At 43.0% G+C, this 17,699-nt stretch overlaps 1 protein-coding gene and 1 long non-coding RNA gene across 2 annotated transcripts in view; one reads left to right on the top strand and one right to left on the bottom strand.

Annotated features, from left to right (window-relative positions):
* Positions 1–17,699, bottom strand: part of LOC119454553 (uncharacterized) — a 490,192-nt gene that overhangs the window by 114,794 nt on the left and 357,699 nt on the right. The window lies entirely within an intron of this gene.
* On the top strand, positions 6,097–8,793 carry LOC125942500 (uncharacterized). The gene is made up of 3 exons (XR_007465159.1): positions 6,097–6,305; positions 6,711–6,802; positions 8,161–8,793. It is a non-coding gene; the product is annotated as an uncharacterized LOC125942500 (long non-coding RNA).

Raw genomic sequence — 17,699 nt, 5'->3', positions numbered from 1 at the left:
CTTAAACAAATTTTAACTAATGATCTTTGTTGCTTGAAGCACTTTCATCAAATTATGTATTTTCATCCTGTGCATGGCGCATCATAGCCTTAGTTGCTTTTGCGCCATAAAACCTTACCTAACTAACTTCATGCTGACATAACACGACGAAGTTTTTTGCCGAACTAAATGGTCTGCAGCATGTATTACTACTGTGCCAACCTGTGCTCGGTAGTACTGCGAAACTTCAGGCACTCTCCCAAATTTTGAAATAGTGCCCGCAGCATTTCTGAGATCCCTGAAAATGGCTGTGGCACACCGAGAACACAGGTCTGAAAGCATGTTTTGTACTGAACTTCCATCTTTGCTTTAGCAGATGCTATGCGAGCAGACAGTCACTGTTCTTTCCAAATTATGATACATCTCTCGCATAATGCACCTCTCAGCTACCTGCATTGGCACGAACTTTGCCACAGAAATAAGACGCAATACAAAGCCATTGCCATCTACAAAGGGAAATGTCGATGTTGCCCAAAGTGGACCAAACATGCGTGTTGACTTCGACAAGTGTAGAGGTTGGTGAACATTAAATCTCATTGACGATTCTCCATAAAGTCTTGACATATGGGCAGCAAATTTGAGCAACCGCTCTTCTGCCTCATTAATTCCATTTGCCATAACAACATCTTTAAGCAATAAAAAAAACTGCTTTGGAAAGCAGAAAAAAATGAGCCAGGAAACTTAGTGCAAGCCCATCTGAAAGTCATGGAATACTGTAAAATAAAAGCCAATGCCGCCATTCAACAGCCTTCCAAAAAGAATGCTCTGAGACTGGTCGCGGTGTTCGTACAAATGTTATTGGTGGCTTGATGCTGCACAATCTCCCATCCAGCATTTTCAGCTCTCTGCCAATGTAGTAGGCAGATCCTACAGATGAAAGCCACAACTGCTGTTTTGTCACACCTTCTAATACACAATGCATATAGTCTCGGGGCAAGCCCCACACGAGGTCTAGACTTTTTAGCTTCATCAAAAGAGATGGCCCCTTAATGCCGGTGACTGTAGTTCTCTTATGCACAGCTTGAAGCATCACCTTGAAAACACCTTCATGCGTTCTCTCTGGGGCTGGCGCCGCATGGAACAGGTACTTCAGTGTTCCTGTAAATGTAAGCACACAAATGCAAAGGCCATCTCCTAAACACATCAAAATAAGCTGCAAATTGCGTCATATGGCAGTATCAGTGTTCAGCACGGGTGGCGATGTGGGCTTGTTGGTTGGTCATCAGGGAATAGTATTTGGATAGCGCAGCAAAACACGAACACGAGAAGAACGAAGATGAAGACAAGCACTTGTCTTCACGTTCATTTCTTCTCGTGTTTTGCTGCGCTATCCAAATACCATTTCAGTGTTCAGTTTTAGTAACAAACTTCACTCACATACACTAAGAAGTATTCCTGCATTAGTGTCTCAGCTATCGGCCGTTGTCGATAGGGCATAACAAAACCAGATAAAATATGGTGATTGCAAAATATGGTAGCTGGGGTGGTATACAATAAGAGCTTCACGGATTGCTGTTGACACATATGTTGATCCCTTCTGCTACCAAGTTCGAGCGTTTGATTTTTGACGTGCAGGATTAGTAGATGGTGTACACGCGCTCTCTCTCGCGTCGGACCTTTAATTAGCAGACGGTCTCGCAAGCTTTGAGGATGTAGGCGGGTGCTTTCTGCATGAACAGCGACGTGGCACGACCATAATTTCAGAGTCTCTCCACAGCAATTTTAGGGCCAATAAATATATTTCACCACCACCACGATTTTCCTTACGTCCGTGTGGGAATTCCACTTAAATTTCCACGGTTTGCGGACAGTCCGAGATTGCATAATCGAAGAGGCCCAGTGACATGAGCAAAGGAGGAAACCACAACAAAATTTGAGAAAACATACAGACATTGGAAGCAACACAGTAATGCTGTTTTGTTGCACTATGTGCATTAGTCAAGTAAACCTGTTTTCCAGTAATACAAAAGGCTGCTTACAAAACTCAATGTTGAGGATAGAGAAAGTTTTCCTAAGTTATCAAGCTCCCACTCTCGATTATATTCCATTACCCATTTTAAATGAAGTGCACAAGTACTTAAGTACCTAAGGTACTTAAGGGAAGGAATCCAAAGGGTTGGCACAGTCATGCAACCTTGGGCCAATGCAGCAGTGGCATGTGAAAGATATGCATTGCATTTGTGGGAAACAATTACCTACATTTTCACATGCTCAGTTATTGCTTATGGTAATTTGCCTACAAAAGCTTTCGAAATACGTTTTGGCCAGTAATAAGTTATCAACTCATTTGTCCATTCAAGATTTGTAACCCAAATGGCACAGTAGCAATTCTTCTGTGGTTGTTCACCAAAGCCTTCTCGCTGAGCCTTTTGTTTACAGCATGACAAAAAGCGGCGCAATTCGCTGCGGCTCAGCGACGTCGGGCTCAGTCCGCCGCAGTCGATCCGTCATGTGAATCCAGCTCTCATGCTCCCGCTGCCGCTGTCATCGTTAGTGCCTTGATCGAGCTCTGTACGAAAACCCACACAGGACGGTTTTTGTGTTCTGCCCGCATCGTCAGGCTGCGCCGCGAGACTCTTCATGGGAGCTCCAGATTAGGGGCCCCTCCAACAGTCCTCGGACTTGGCAATAAAGATGGTTAAATGTCTCCGCGCAGAACTCGCGACCTGGTGCACGGCTGCAGAACGCCACAGCCACTAAACCAAAGTCGCATGTCAAAAGCACCCCGCTCTGTCCCCCCCCCCGAAAAAACAAACATAGAACTTGTTCTAATCAATGAATTTTCAGCAATACACATACCTTGCTTGAGCGCCGTGTTTTCGCTCGCTTGGCAATGCTGCTGAGTCTGCTTTGGTACTTGCTCAGTTGAGTTCAGTTCCAAGTACCACGTAGCGGCCTCGCGTCTTCTCCGACATGCCGAGCGCGCAAAAAACACTAGCAGAAAGCAGACTGGGCCTAGGGCACGCTATTAACGCTGCTGCAAATACTTGCGGACAAGCACAAGATCCCAAGTATTACTAAGAGCTAGCTTCACTTTCGGCACACCACACACCTTACACTATACAAAAGGAGGCGTGGTGAACTAACCAATCATGTGAAATCGAAGCCTCCTAGGCATTTGTGAGGCTACAGGTGAGCAATGGATACATAATGTGTTTTGTATCAGATGGTGGAGATCAATACATTGGTGGAAATTGATAGATGGATGGATGTTATGAGCGTCCCCTTTGAAACGGGGTGGTGGGTTGAGCCACGAAGCTCTTGTTATTATTTTGCCTAATGTCGTACCTTTATTTTTGAGAAACACACAAATACAAAGAATTCCAGGCATCAACCGTTTTCAACCATTACTGGGAACTCTGTTTCTGTACGTCTCCGTTGTTTGTAGTCTCCCTACTTGTCTGTAAACTACAAATAGAAAACATTGGTGGGCACCAACTGGCCGCTGCTTTTTTTTGCTGTTGATTTTTTACTGAGTTACCTTTTTTTGAGGCGATAAATTATATTATCACGCCTGGCGGCCTAAGTCACCCAATGACGAAGGGCTAAACCGTGGAAAGAAATTGATCGTTAGAAATCAGGGCACATGCGCCAGCTTTCTTGACGAACCTTGCTCGTCGATCCTTTAGTTAGGGGTTTGCTATCTATGTAAATCAACGAAGAAATCGTTTTTCTCGGCAACTACTGCATCAAATTTAATGAAGGTTGTTACAGTTAAAAAAATACAATCGAATCTTGCGACTCTTGGCAGCAAGTTTTATCTTTACGTCCTCAGTTTTTTAATAAAAAGTTTTCAAAACGGCACATTTTCAGGAAATGGAACTATCAAGTTAACACTCTATATCTCAGCCAACGTTACTAGATTGCTCTAGTAACGTTGATCCCGGCAATGGAAAACGATAATACATCTAAAGCGGTCGAATTGGTATATTTACACCCCTGTGAAATACAATGTTGTCAAAGGACTTTTGCAGAACTCTAGTCTCTAGTAAACATGAACTGTAAGAAATCCACGTAAGCTGTAAAGAAATAAACCAAATTTGTTCGCTTTAAAACGGCTCTAGTTTAAAGAACAGAACTGCGAAATCTGTTTTTGGTACAGAGCTAAGAATTTGTAAATTTATAAGGTTCTTTTATTTATTCTTTTTTTTTGTGTGCTTGGCTCTTTTCGGAAATTTTCGTTAAGACAATCAGGTCAAAATTCAGCTCAAATTTTAATTATACTGGTTCTGGGACCACGTCAGGAAAGCATTTCTGCGTTTTACATGTATTCCAATAGGCGGCATTGCAGTTGGGCTCGCGAGCCAGCACCTCTATATTATGACGCATCATTTGATAATGCATTATTATTTAATTCTGTACTCATAAGCCCTTGGGCGTGCGTGTGTACGAAGCCTCATTTCTATCATATACATCTTGGATATCGCTGAGCCTTGCACTTTAGTATGTGTGCATGTAGCATGCCGTTTCAATGCGAAATATTTTTTGTATCATTCCAGGCATTTGCGGTAGGCTGGTTATTTCCTGTCTCGCCACACTTCGGTCCTCTAGCTGTGAAAAAAAAACCCACAGAGCCCTTCCACTTTGTGAACAGAGATGGGTATAACAATGGGCCATCCATCATCCGTTTTGACACCTGTGTAAGGCATTTATACATAAACCTATATATATATATATATATATATATATATATATATATACCCTTTCTGCACATCACCAGGATCGGCCCACATGTTCGTCTATGTCGCCGGAGACGATCCAGCAGATCCTAGCCATACGCAGCTTCGCTGTAACAATGCACATGGCCGACGGTGCAATTGAACCTCGGCATTAGACAACGATCGCACCAACCGCATACTACTTTCACGGCCGCTGGATAAAAAACTTTTTTTTAATCCAGCGGTCGGGCTTCTTTCCTGCCAACGCCGGCTCGTGGGACCCTTGGCGCGTGCATCACTTGCCATTAATTTTCTCGTATTATTTCCTCGTGACATGCAGTGACACACGCAGCTTTTTTGTCTTTATGTAGGGGTTGGGGGGGGGGGAAGAGGCGGTACGTGCCTTTCCCCTGACCACGGTGTAAGATATATATATATATATACCCTGATTAGGCCACTGGTGACAACTCACGCTTTTCATCACCGCGTGCTCCGTGATCAGCCAACATTGCTCAGTATGCTTTCCTAAAGTAGCAGCTAAGGCTACGTAGAAAAGGGTGGTGGTGATGATAACCGAAATGAAAATAGTGAAAATATTTGGAGCCTTATGTTTACATCCTGCGCTTGGTTGCGTGAAGTGACGGGCAGTTGGTGGCGCTCGGAAGTCTGCGACGCTGTACGTCCTTCATTACCTCCTCGCTGTACCTCCTGTACTTCCTTCGTAGGGACGGGAACATCAGCATGCGCATTAACATATCCCGCTGTATAAACAGCCTCCTAAATGTCAGTTTGTACAAGTCGTAGGAAATATTGCATCCCCGTACCACACATTAAGTGAGCCTAACATTCTGTGCAAGCGCTCAAGCATGCACGATGCTGTTGGCTTGTAACGTTTATAATCTTAAATGTTAATTGTTCGATATGGATGCTTGTGCATGACAACATATGGAAAAGTTATACATTAAACAACCGTCATAACCCCGAAGATATAGACGAAGCCGTGCACTATTAGCAACCGCGCGACCGGAAATCAAGCCAGTCTTTTTTCGTGTCAGCAAGGGGAAAAAAACCGAAAAAAAAACCCGGGCAAAATAAAGCGGGCAAGCAATATTTCCTAACCTCATAACGGCGTCATGGTGACTCATTTAGTAGGGGCACACCTAATAGAACATGTTTTGAATGAAACAGCTCTATTGTGCGTCCCGCAAATAGCGAGACTAGCACGATAGGAGCGGGGCCGGCAACCTCACAGGTGCTTTTATCAATAAAGTTTTTTTCCGTCTGTCCGTCCGTAGGAAAAGCAGTGTGCCACTTTCGTATGTTCGCGCCTTTGATCACATGACATTGGGTGACGTCGTCAATGTGACGTCACATACCACGCACGTGGTAGAACGCTGACTCTGGCAGTGCTGACTGCTCGTTCGTGTGTCCTTGCTGTGTGAAGATGTTTGCGTTTGTGCAACATAAATTCGATGGCAAGACGGCTGTCGTGAAGCTCTCCGCTATAAAGGATTTCACTCCTAAAAACGTTACCGATTTTGAGTCTACTGGCCGGGGACGAAGACACCATCGGCGATTTTTATGAAGCGCGGATCCTCCATCTCGCTGGTAAGTGACATGTCAAGTTCTATTCGTACCCTTTCACAGTGATGTCATGCATCGAAGAGCGTGCGTTGTGTTTAGGCAGTGGCCGCAGTAACATTTAAAAGCAACTTTGCTAGACATTCTCACACAATAAATTATGTCTCTAAAATGCGGGGTAGCACTACCTGTATGTGCACTCACTTGGAGTCTTTAATTTTCAGTGGCCGCTATCGAACAACAGTTGCATCATGAGCATTTGATGTAGACGTGCTTTAAATAGCTGCAGAGTCTCCTACAGGCGGTGTCTCTCCTTGGATTGTGAACGGCGCTGTTGTGTTCGTAGGAGCACGATTTGACTAGGCCTTGTAGGAGACAGATTTGTGTCTGCGTGTGCTTTCTTTGCATGTCGCATTGCTATATAATCTGCAGAATCTGAGAAAGAGATGGAGGCATAGAAGGAAAAGCGTCCCAGGAAGGTTTTGGTGGACTTGCCGTGAGGAAAGAAAATGAGCGAGGAAAAGGTAATGCCTTGTTGATAATTGCATTTACAGCATGCATGGCAGAAGCCTAGAGCACTTCACTTACGTCTTCGATAAGTGATATCTAAACTGCACTGAAGGCAATGTGATTGTATCATACATACTAAATTTTTTTTGTCAAAAATTGTATGCCTAAGTTAAAATTTGCTTCTACAGTTACTATAATTTAACTCTCCCTCTTAAGTGCAGCAATATCGGTCCAGCGGATGTCTCATGAAAACATATTTGCATTTTGCATTAATTTCAATTAGGAAAACGGTGTTGGCCACAGGGTAAAGCTTCTTCTTACGTCTTAATCTTTCTGTGAACCTCTTTTCTTTAGAGTGCTAGATAGGTGAACAATCCAGAGCAGAGCACAATGGGCAGGCGATATGCCTTCTATAAAGAAGCCAAATGTAGAAAATTTGTAGCACAGCTTCGAAATTTGGTGTGCCTGCTATTGCACCAGCTATGCTCTGTGTACAGCAGTGGAGGTTGTTGGCATTCGTTCATTGCCTTTTCAAGTCTAATTTGTTTCATTGTTTCTTCCCCAAGTGAAACTGTGAACGAAAGGAAAAGTACAAGTTTTCCTCTTCAGTTATCTTGGTGTTTGGTAAATGTAACTGCAAGTGGTTGCGAAAATATACGATCTAAATTTGGTGCATTTGCAGAGAAAATGCATGTAGATGAACTGCTATAAATAAGTGCCTCATTTAAGAATGCACTTTTCGAAGCACGCACTTTCGAAGCATTGCAAGCACACACACACACACAAAGGGCACTGTAGGGGCAAACTTATTTGAATTATGAAGCATTAGTGTTTCTCTAGCCAGAAACTTCCGTGAAACAGACTATGGTGAAAGAAAAACTGAAATTCTTTTGAGCTTTAATGCTCATGCACAAATGCTAGAAATGTTTGTGTTGCCACCACTTCAGTAAAAGAGCTGCAATGTGTTTTGATAATGTTGTGCAAGCACAGTCACTGTTATTGGAGAATATTGCTTTGCAGACATCTATTTTCTTGTCTCATATCAGCACTGCCTAAACAAAGAAACATAATAAGGGATCAACTGTGCTTCCTAAATGCAATACAGTATGTCAAATGTTTGTGATCATTCCTAGCATTGGCGAAGCAACAAGCAGAAACAGCTGGCAGCACGTGTTGCTTTGTTGTCTTGGTTTTCTACTTGGTTTTCTCTTTTCGGCTTGTGATTTCTTGGCAATGGGCTAATTAACATTGTCTTTGTGGGGTACATCCTATTTCATTTAGCAGTTGTCATTTAGTGGTGGCAGTCCTGATGAGTGTTGCTATGAGGTGTAAAATGTTTACAGCTCAGATGCCTCCATCAAAAACCTTTCAGAAAGCCGAGTTGTCTATGCCACATCGTTTGATTTGTCAGTGCGAGCGCAACAGTACCCTGTGACACCTTCGAATATTATAGGCAAGTTCTACCTTCTGCTGTGTGATCTAGTTTGATGTTTATTACTAGCACTATCTTGTTTTGTGCAGTTTGTGCAGTAAGGTGTTTCGAAATAGAACAAAGGGTGACTAAAAAAACCATCTTTTCTGTATTTGATGTACAGTAAGGACTGTTATTTGTTATCATATTGGACTGACATTCCAACAGGAGTGCTTGTATAGCATGCAATGATTGCCTTTTAGAAGCATCAGTCATCCTTATTTTATACCCGGTACATATGTACTGTTAAAGGAGCCCCGAAAAACTTTTTATCGAAATCGGGAAATGCACTTGAAGTCACAATAGACTATATCATAAATACTTTGAAGCAAAAAGTGCTTCAATGCGTTCAGCAGAAGCGATGGTATCAGCAGCCAAAAATCGCCTTTGATCCCCTTCGTGGTGCTCAGGCTCCTTCAATGCCGTGCACTGTAAAGGTTATGCCAAGCACGCTTGTCCTCGGTGAGGCGCAGTGAGCTGAGTGAGTGGGCTCATTGCGGCACCCAAAGGCAGCTGTGGTATTTTTTATGTGTAGCAGGGATGCAGCCACTTGCAGTGGTAATGCATCTGCACAGCATTTGTCTGTGCGCAATAGGGCTTGAATGTATGCTTGGGCTCATGTGCTCCAATCTGCCTAAGTTACGCAGTGTGGACCAGCTTTGGCCTGAACCAGCTTGACTGAAGGATAGTACCACATCCAATTTGCGCATTTTGAGGCAATATTGATAGCTCATTATGAAGTGATGTCTGCCAAGGCATCTAACCAGGAGTGAGCACGTGCTGGCAAATGTACGTGGAGTCTGACCTTAAGTTTACATAGCTCAAGGCTAGTTGAATGTTCAAAACAAATTGAAATAATGAGACCGAATGGCTACAACACCGATAAGAAGTGTGGTCAGTTTAATTTCTACGCTGCACAAGAGCAGACAATAGGAGGCTTCCTAAAACACGTAAATTCGAAAGCATATTTTTGCTAACTTCAGCTTGTTTATTAAAGAGTATTAATAAATATATACAGTAGCAATAGGAAGAATTACACTGATCCAAACACCCTTCTCGATTGATGTCAGCTATTGGCCAATAGCAGCCCTCTATTGTAATATGCTCTATGACGAAATGTAGCACCCGCAAAGAGAGAGAAGGCTTCTGTTGAAATGAGTGTTTCAGAAAAAGGTGAATTCATGCTCTGCTTGTGAGCTCCATGTGCACAACTGCGAAATTTGACAGACATTCACAGCAGCGTATGCGATCTGGAGGACTGTGTTTTTTTATGCGATCTGGAGGACTGTGTTTTTTTACCAAGACCAACGGGCGGTGGAGGACCCCTCCAAGAAGTTTATTTTTATCATGAAAGAAATGTTTCATTACAGAGACATTGCTGGTGTGTAGGATTCACATTAAGGCTGTACTTGCAACTTACTGAAGCACCTCTTATTGAATCTGACGATATCCATCCTGCATAGTGTGCAGCCTTGTGTCCACATATATTGCGTTCCAAGTGTCGGTAATCTTAACACTTCTGCTAGCTATACAAATTGTTCTTGCACAGGCACTTCAAGCACCTTTGCTGAGACACTTCGAGTGCCTAGGCTATATTTGCAACAAAGTAGTCTGGTGATGCATAATTAACAAAAATGTTTTTAGTAATTTTTGTCGCATTCATGTTGTCCATTTATATTGCAAACTTGAATACAGTCAGTTTTGAAGACAACTACATTTTGTTTCGTTCTTATAAAGTACTTGTGTTTCATTATATTCATAAGAAAATTTGCCTCACTGTGAGCTAATTTCGCATTCAAAGGAGAGGGAGGCGTCGACACAAGGCAAGCCCACCATGTGACATAGCACATTGTGATTAGCATGCCAGTGTAAAAGCCAGGGAAAGCTGACAACAGCTGTGCTCCTGCTCCCGGAATACAAGAGGCTTCTGCATCAAGCTGCAGCTTGCGTGGTCATTTTCCTCTCAAATAAGGTTATCTTTGACCCTGGAAGAAAGATTAGGCATACTGAGTATAAAATTGATCTCGGAACACAAGTGCTTTAGTAGGATTAAAGGGAAGTTGCCTTCACATAAAATTGTCTTGAAGTTTGTAACACAAATATATAACTGCAAAATAAAAATAAAAACGTTTACAACTTTTGTTAACTATGTATTTGTTTCGCTGAAATTGTGCCTGCTGTGAATCACATAAACCACCTCTGCAAACATTTGTGTAGCTAGCATAAGGTATTTATTAAACTGCACTTAACTTCGAAAGCACTGTAATATTAAATGCACTAAAGGCACTTGCTTTGTGATCACTTTAGTAAGGTTTTCTCTTTACAAGAATATATATTTGCAATAACAATGTTTGTTTCCATATGGTCTTTCAGCACTGTTATTTTGATATTCTAGGGTCCACAACCTGCGTTGTGCCTGCACCGAGGGCGCAATGTCAGACAGGCAAGTCATTGTCTAACAATACAGGCGCTTTGCATTATGCAGTACTGATCCCGTTATGCTGTGTTCACTCAAGTCATGCATGCCCTGTACACTGACGGGACCTAAGATATTGTAGAGGAAGTTTTTTTTCACATGGGCGTCTAGTTCTTTGACGCAGCTCACAAGTATTGCGTTTTCTCAAAATTTTTGCGCGCAAATAAACAGGGACGAAGAAAAGGAGACACAAGGACGAGCGCTTTCTAACAACTGATGTTTATTATTGAAGAACCACCGGCTTAAATACCCACAGATCTGCGCGATCCTGTCAATAGAACATGTCAAGAGCGCATAAAATAACGCTTGTCATGAAATGCCGCTACGCGGTCAGCATAAAAAGCAGCAATGTTCATAAAACAAGCACAAAAGGCGAAAACGCGTTAAAAATATGATGACAGCAGCGAATTCTCTTTATCTAACAATGAAACAGAAGGATGACTGATGCATTTTTCTTTTAGTTTTTCAATCCAGTGAGCTTCCACAATTTCTCTCGCGGTTTGATTTCTATGCCTAAGCAAAATGGCGGTGCTTTCAAGACAAGGTGAGCACGCATGTTCTTCACAATGCATCGCCAAATGCGTACTAGGGCGACCTTTGAGACTAGACAAGTGTTCCCTTAGTCTCGTGTTAACGCATCTCGAAGTCTGCCCTACGTACACATGACCACACGTCAAAGGAATCTGATAAACAACGTTCATCGCGCAATCGACAAATTGGTTCTTACGTGGATGTTTTATACTACATCCTTTCTTAGCATCATCCTTACTTTCAAACTTACTTTTGACCTTAGAACACACACTGCCTATTTTGTTTTTTGCTGAAAACACCACTTTTACTTCGTAACTCCCAGCCACCTTCTTAAGTCTGTGTGAAAGGCCATGAACATACGGAATCACTGACACCTTAGAAGCTAAATCTTTCTGTCTTTGATTACTTGTGCATGATTCTTTATCCTGTTTTAGTTTTTTCATTAATCTAGAGCATGACGCCAGCATCACAGCGAGCGGGTATCCAGCCTTTCTCAACCGATTGACTTGTTCAAGAAATGCAATGTTTACAGTGTGATAACATGATTTCAACAACGCTGACCTGAAACATGAAATGACTATACCATTCTTCACAAGCCTGGAATGGTTAGAGGCATAGTTCATTAGCGGTTTTCCATCTCGGGGCGAGAATGACCAACACACATGTTCCGGTAGAAATTCTAACTTGACATCTAGAAACTGTAGCTTATTATCTACTGGTACTTCAGAAGTGAAAGTCAAGCCCTTGCCCAGAGAATTAAATGATTTTACTACCCTATTTCTGAAAACATCTTTGTCTACATGACAGCCCAAAATCAAGTAGTCATCTACATATCTGTATGCCTTATATACTACACCTTCTAGATCTTTTGCCAGCTCTCTGTCTATGCTTCCCAGAAAAATGCTACTAAGGATGGGAGCTACCTTTGACCCGATGCACACGCCCCCTGCCTGTATATACGTTTCATCACAGAATCCTACGTGTGTATTAGCTAAATAAAAATGCAGAAGTTCAAGAAAGGACTCAACAGTCATCCCGCACGTGTTGCGAAATGACACCTCGTCATTCTCATTTGTTATGCAATCATTAACACTGCGCATTAAGGGCCCATGCGGCAAGGAATAATAGAGGTCTTGAACATCTATGCTGAATCCCCAGCTGCAACTTGTACTATCTGATGCCAAAAATTTCACAAGGCCTTCAGAGTTTTTTAATAAGTACGGATCCTGTACTTCTAAGGAATTCAACATTTTCTGCAAGAATCCTGCGACCAGAACCTGCCAACACCCTCGCTCGGACACAATTGGCCTAAACGGGATTCCTTGCTTGTGTGTTTTTGCAGTAAAAAATATATCCAATATCATTCCTTTTGAGTTCTTTACATGTGACGCGAGCTTTTCTTGGTTACATTTATTCAATAGCTCCACCGCCTTCTTTTTTACAATTTCTACATTCACATCACTTTTTCTAAAGCACTTGTTCACCGCTAGGAAAGCTTTTTCTAAATAACAATCATTTGGTACAACAACCAGAAAGCCTTCCTTGTCAGCTTGAACCACACGCAGATTATTCTCAACCAAATACTTAGCAGTCCTATCAATATTAGGTCTGGATCTAGGCTTCGGTAAGCGATAGAAATGTAAATGTAGAAATTGTAAAAAGAAGGCGGTGGAGCTATTGAATAAATGTAACCAAGAAAAGCTCGCGTCACATGTAAAGAACTCAAAAGGAATGATATTGGATATATTTTTTACTGCAAAAACACACAAGCAAGGAATCCCGTTTAGGCCAATTGTGTCCGAGCGAGGGTGTTGGCAGGTTCTGGTCGCAGGATTCTTGCAGAAAATGTTGAATTCCTTAGAAGTACAGGATCCGTACTTATTAAAAAACTCTGAAGGCCTTGTGAAATTTTTGGCATCAGATAGTACAAGTTGCAGCTGGGGATTCAGCATAGATGTTCAAGACCTCTATTATTCCTTGCCGCATGGGCCCTTAATGCGCAGTGTTAATGATTGCATAACAAATGAGAATGACGAGGTGTCATTTCGCAACACGTGCGGGATGACTGTTGAGTCCTTTCTTGAACTTCTGCATTTTTATTTAGCTAATACACACGTAGGATTCTGTGATGAAACGTATATACAGGCAGGGGGCGTGTGCATCGGGTCAAAGGTAGCTCCCATCCTTAGTAGCATTTTTCTGGGAAGCATAGACAGAGAGCTGGCAAAAGATCTAGAAGGTGTAGTATATAAGGCATACAGATATGTAGATGACTACTTGATTTTGGGCTGTCATGTAGACAAAGATGTTTTCAGAAATAGGGTAGTAAAATCATTTAATTCTCTGGGCAAGGGCTTGACTTTCACTTCTGAAGTACCAGTAGATAATAAGCTACAGTTTCTAGATGTCAAGTTAGAATTTCTACCGGAACATGTGTGTTGGTCATTCTCGCCCCGAGATGGAAAACCGCTAATGAACTATGCCTCTAACCATTCCAGGCTTGTGAAGAATGGTATAGTCATTTCATGTTTCAGGTCAGCGTTGTTGAAATCATGTTATCACACTGTAAACATTGCATTTCTTGAACAAGTCAATCGGTTGAGAAAGGCTGGATACCCGCTCGCTGTGATGCTGGCGTCATGCTCTAGATTAATGAAAAAACTAAAACAGGATAAAGAATCATGCACAAGTAATCAAAGACAGAAAGATTTAGCTTCTAAGGTGTCAGTGATTCCGTATGTTCATGGCCTTTCACACAGACTTAAGAAGGTGGCTGGGAGTTACGAAGTAAAAGTGGTGTTTTCAGCAAAAAACAAAGTAGGCAGTGTGTGTTCTAAGGTCAAAAGTAAGTTTGAAAGTAAGGATGATGCTAAGAAAGGATGTAGTATAAAACATCCACGTAAGAACCAATTTGTCGATTGCGCGATGAACGTTGTTTATCAGATTCCTTTGACGTGTGGTCATGTGTACGTAGGGCAGACTTCGAGATGCGTTAACACGAGACTAAGGGAACACTTGTCTAGTCTCAAAGGTCGCCCTAGTACGCATTTGGCGATGCATTGTGAAGAACATGCGTGCTCACCTTGTCTTGAAAGCACCGCCATTTTGCTTAGGCATAGAAATCAAACCGCGAGAGAAATTGTGGAAGCTCACTGGATTGAAAAACTAAAAGAAAAATGCATCAGTCATCCTTCTGTTTCATTGTTAGATAAAGAGAATTCGCTGCTGTCATCATATCTTTAACGCGTTTTCGCCTTTTGTGCTTGTTTTATGAACATTGCTGCTTTTTATGCTGACCGCGTAGCGGCATTTCATGACAAGCGTTATTTTATGCGCTCTTGACATGTTCTATTGACAGGATCGCGCAGATCTGTGGGTATTTAAGCCGGTGGTTCTTCAATAATAAACATCAGTTGTTAGAAAGCGCTCGTCCTTGTGTCTCCTTTTCTTCGTCCCTGTTTATTTGCGCGCAAAAATTTTGAGAAAATGAATCTGTTCCAACTAGGCCGACTCGCAGCTATGCTTCAGTATTGCGTTCTTGCAGGACGTGCAAAACTCCCAGTAGAGAAGGCCACCATGCCAAGGGAGTTGGGCCAGAGAGGTAAGTAATGTCCATGTTGTAGCTCGGAGCTTATGTTGCATTATGCAATGCTGAAGTGGTAGGACAACACGGCAGACCAAACAACACGGCAGACCGGCAGATGTTTTGCGTGCTTGATGTTTGTAAGGGGTGCTAGTTTGAAGTGCAGCATTTTTGCTTATGCTGCATTCTTTCAGTTTGCTAAGTCACACCATAAATGATCACACTGAATACACCTAGTATAGTAAATAGCTTTGAATTTCAAACATCTGTGAGGTAAACCAAGAAAGTGCTTGAAATTTCCCATATTAATTCAGTGCCTAACTTTCCCAGTGAATATATTGCAGGTAGTTTAGTGTCACTAAGGAATTAAAAGCCACCAAGAAATTCGGGGATACATTTAATCTCGGGTGAGCAGAGAAACTAAAGAATATAGGCAACCGTCAGGTAAATGGCAGGTGTGTGTAGTTGAATAAGTGCAGTGATTGTGTGAATATGTTTATTCCTCAGAACCTGCAAGTGTCGGGAATCCTGGTGCTGCTGATTTACAATCTGCAACTGTCGAGGGCCGTGGTGCCACTGAATCGTTGCAGTCTTCAACTCCTCAGAGTAATACTGCTGTAGCATCGAGTTTTAGATTAGAAGACTTTGGTAAGGAATATTTTTATGTTGATTTGTTTGTACTTGATCTGTCTTCTGGTGTATGTATATCTTTTGGTGGTGTATGTGGCGTTGTCGACATACTTGTAAGTGCAGCAATATTTTACAAACTAAACTCCTAGAAGGGAGTTGCAAGATGTTCATTGTGTATTGGTGGCTTAGGAACTTCAGACAGGGATGCAAAGGATAAGGGTACTAAGTCAAATTTTATAATTCATCTATTTCCTCCAGAAAGCTGGAATCCAAGTTCTGTATGTTTTGTGGATATTACACTCGTTTAAGTTCAATAGTGTTGAGATATGGGCTTATTGGTATGTCATTGGCTTATTGGTATGATATGGGCTTATTGGTATGGTGTGGCAAATTTGTTCCCAGTCAAAAAATCCGTCAAAGCGTTTTTGTCGGAACGACAGCATTCTTGTCGGCAACGACAAGATTCTTGTTTCCAACGACAGAATTCCTGTTTGCTGCCTTCCGACACCGACAGCAATGCTGTTTGCAACGACAGCATGTCTGTTTGCAGCCTTCCGACACCGACAGCAATGCTGTCTGCAACGACAGAATTCCTGTTTGCTGACTTCCGACACCGACAGCAATGCTGTTTGCAACGATAGCATGGCTGTTTGCTGCCTTCGGACACCGACAGCAATGCTGTTTGCAACGACAGCATTCCTGTTTGCTGCCTTCCGACATCGACAGTAATGCTGTTTGCAACGACAGCATGTCTGTTTGCAACCTTCCGACACCGACAGCAATGCTGTCTGCAACGACAGAATTCCTGTTTGCTGCCTTCCGACACCGACAGCAATGCTGTTTGAAACGACAGCATTCCTGTTTGCTGCCTTCCGACATCGACAGCAATGCTGTTTGCAACGATAGCATGTCTGTTTGCTGCCTTCCGACACCGACAGCAATGGCTGTCTGCAACGACAGAATTCCTGTTTGCTGACTTCCAACACCGACAGCAATGCTGTTTGCAACGATAGCATGGCTGTTTGCTGCCTTCGGACACCGACAGCAATGCTGTTTGAAACGACAGCATTCCTGTTTGCTGCCTTCCGACATCGACAGCAATGCTGTTTGCAACGACAGCATTCCTGTTTGCTGCCTTCCGACATCGACAGTAATGCTGTTTGCAACGACAGAATTCCTGTTTGCAACCTTCCGACACCGACAGCAATGCTGTTTGAAACGACAGCATTCCTGTTTGCTGCCTTCCGACATCGACAGCAATGCTGTTTGCAACGACAGCATGGCTGTTTGCTGCCTTCGGACACCGACAGCAATGCTGTTTGCAACGACAGCATTCCTGTTTGCTGCCTTCCGACATCGACAGTAATGCTGTTTGCAACGACAGCATGTCTGTTTGCAACCTTCCGACACCGACAGCAATGCTGTCTGCAACGACAGAATTCCTGTTTGCTGCCTTCCGACACCGACAGCAATGCTGTTTGAAACGACAGCATTCCTGTTTGCTGCCTTCCGACATCGACAGCAATGCTGTTTGCAACGATAGCATGTCTGTTTGCTGCCTTCCGACACCGACAGCAATGCTGTCTGCAACGACAGAATTCCTGTTTGCTGACTTCCAACACCGACAGCAATGCTGTTTGCAACGATAGCATGGCTGTTTGCTGCCTTCGGACACCGACAGCAATGCTGTTTGAAACGACAGCATTCCTGTTTGCTGCCTTCCGACATCGACAGCAATGCTGTTTGCAACGACAGCATTCCTGTTTGCTGCCTTCCGACATCGACAGTAATGCTGTTTGCAACGACAGAATTCCTGTTTGCAACCTTCCGACACCGACAGCAATGCTGTTTGAAACGACAGCATTCCTGTTTGCTGCCTTCCGACATCGACAGCAATGCTGTTTGCAACGACAGCATGTCTGTTTGCAGCCTTCCGACAACGACAACAATGCTGTCTGCAACGACAGAATTCCTGTTTGCTGACTTCCGACACCGACAGCAATGCTGTTTGCAACGACAGCATGCCTGTTTGCTGCCTTCCGACACCGACAGCAATGCTGTTTGCAACGACAGCATTCCTGTTTGCTGTCTTCCGACATCGACAGCGATGCTGTTTGCAGCCTTCCGACACCGACAGCAGTGCTGTCTGCAACGACAGAATTCCTGTTTGCTGACTTCCGACACCGACAGCAATGCTGTTTGCAACGACAACATTCCTGT

Source organism: Dermacentor silvarum, chromosome 1, assembly GCF_013339745.2.
Source record: "Dermacentor silvarum isolate Dsil-2018 chromosome 1, BIME_Dsil_1.4, whole genome shotgun sequence".
Lineage (NCBI taxonomy): Eukaryota > Metazoa > Arthropoda > Arachnida > Ixodida > Ixodidae > Dermacentor > Dermacentor silvarum.
This window is presented reverse-complemented; position numbering and strand designations above follow the sequence as displayed.